Raw genomic sequence first — 2,412 nt, forward strand, 5'->3', positions numbered from 1 at the left:
CAAGCTGTCCATCCTACTTTCCTGCTTCCTGCATGGCTCTGCCCTCCTTCTTTCCTCCTCCTCCTCCTCCTCCTCCTCCTCCTCCTCCTCCTCCTCCTCCTCCTCCTCCTCCTCCTCCTCCTCCTCCTCTTCTTCTTCCAAACGTCCTCTGTTCCTGAAAATCCTGCCTAGCTATTGGGCCATCCAGCTTTTTAATAAACCAATCAGAGTGACACATTTTCACAGTGTACAAAAGGATTATTCCACAACAGACTTGAATGTCTGCTAAAGGAAAACACGTGAAGAGATCCTCATGACACCGCCAGCCAAGGCAAAATTCTATCAGTTTCATGCACCGTGTAGTCGTCATCCAGCTTGCTTAGCTCTTTCATTAGCTCAAGTCCCTTGCTCACCACAGAGAGACTTGATCTTGGTAAGCGACAGGCTCAGCTGTCTTGCTAGCCTCTGAGGTCGTTCACGGTCTGATTTCCTGGATAGAAAGGGACAAATCACGACTAGGGTTAAGATGAGTAGAAGCGCTCATTCGGCCCAGAACATTTCCATTCTTCCTGGTCTATTAAATTACAGTCAAAGAGAACAACTCTAGAACTTCTGAGACTTCCCACAAGATCCGGTTCCTAAAGGAAATGCCCCCGGAGCGTTGGTTCTCGGCCTGGCTGTGTCAGAACCGGAAATGCCCCCAGAGCATTGGTTCTCCGCCTGGCTGCGTCAGAACCGGCTGAAATGATTTTCAAAACGATAATGATTGCGTCCTGCCCGGAGAGCACTAACGCTCAACTGGATGACTCACACACACACACACACACACACACACACACACACACACACACACACACACACACCCTAACCCCCTGGAAAGCCTTTAAGAATGTCTGAGCATTGCGTCGTGTCCAGTGTCTGCGCGACATCTGCGGGTCCCACCAGGTTTATTCGTCCACTCTTAGAGGTGTGACGATTAAGAAAGAATTAGACAAGAGACAGCTGATAGTGCTGGAAGGGCATCCAGTAAATACTGAGATCCACCTCATATTAATTTCTCATAGCCTTTATATACCCCAATCCAAAGAGGAGGCGGAAGGCAAGAGGCATCTTTACCAGATACAAGAAACAAAGTAAAAACAAAGTGATTTGTCCCTTTCTATCCAGGAAATCAGTAATTAACCTTCTTAATACCCAAAACATCAAATAACCACACCCTAGGTCAAAATGTCCTGCTAGCAGCCACACCTTAAATCAAACCTCCTGCATAAAATGTTGAAGGAGCAAGAACAGGTCTGAACTCTCTGGCCTTTGGTCAAGGTAGAACGGATCCACTTCTGTGGGCTCCCACAATCTGGAGGGATCTAGAGTCTAAGATGCTGAGAAGTATCCCTCTGAGCATAGAGCAACTGATTTACACAGTCCCAAATGCCAATAGTTCCCTGGTTAGGAAAATCTGACCAGGGTTGGAGAGATAGCTCGGTCGTTAAAGGCTAGGCTCACAACCAAAAATACAAGAAAAGTTGGTCTAAGCTCTAATTCATTAGCTGTGAATCCAGTCTAGGCACTGTGTTTTGAAAAACCTTCCCCAAGTGATCTTAACATGCAGCCAAGCTTGAGAATCCATGGCTAATACCTTTTGCCAGAGAATATTCTAGTATGGAGCTAACTTCCACCCCTGCCTCTGAGTTTGAACTGGAAGTTTTCCACTGGAGATTGGTTTGAGAGTGGAGAGTGTTTGAGAGAAGAGTTCATTGCTTTTTGTGAGCAAGCCAAGGTGCCCACAACACGTGTGGTATCTCCACCAATTCAAGTTCTGTGGCTTATCACTCACCTTGGGAGCTGGCCTCCCTGGCACCATGCAGGCGGATCATTAACCACAGTTAAACACAACCATCCCTGGGAACCTTGAAAACACGGGAAGTGAGAGGAGCCAGGCACAAATGGTTCCTTCCAGTTTGTGTGCTGACATCCAATTTAAAAAGGATCTAAAATAAAGAAATCCATAGAGATTAAAGGGGGGAGGGGATGGAGAGATGGCTCAGTTGTTAAGAGCATGTACTGTTCTCGAAAAGGACCTAAGTTCAGTTCCCAGGCTCAAAACCACCTCTAACTCCAGCTCCAGGAGATCTGACGCCCTCTTCTGGCCGCTGGGGGCACCTGCACTCATGTGGATATATACCTACACAAACATAATAATTTAAAATGTCTTGTTTTAATTTAAAATTTAATAATCTAAATTTTAAATAATTTAAATAAGTAGAACTCAGCCCAGTTTTTCCACAGCCAGAGGAGCCACATGGGAAAGAGAAAATATGGAGACTCGACTTAATGGGTACAGAATCTCCTATTGGGGTGAGAAAAAAAAACACATCTTGGAAATAAATAGAGGTGACAGTTGAACAGCATGGTGTATACATGAAGTACCACTGA

General features: G+C 45.6%; 1 long non-coding RNA gene across 1 annotated transcript; it reads right to left on the bottom strand.

Moving 5' to 3' along the window:
- Nucleotides 1-216: 216 nt before the first annotated feature.
- Nucleotides 217-1,686, bottom strand: LOC119801671. Its single transcript, XR_005283276.1, has 2 exons — nucleotides 1,616-1,686; nucleotides 217-469 (listed from the first exon to the last, which is right to left on the bottom strand). It is a non-coding gene; the product is annotated as an uncharacterized LOC119801671 (long non-coding RNA).
- Nucleotides 1,687-2,412: the final 726 nt, after the last annotated feature.

This window comes from Arvicola amphibius, chromosome 15 (genome assembly GCF_903992535.2).
Source record: "Arvicola amphibius chromosome 15, mArvAmp1.2, whole genome shotgun sequence".
NCBI classification, from domain to species: Eukaryota; Metazoa; Chordata; class Mammalia; order Rodentia; family Cricetidae; genus Arvicola; species Arvicola amphibius.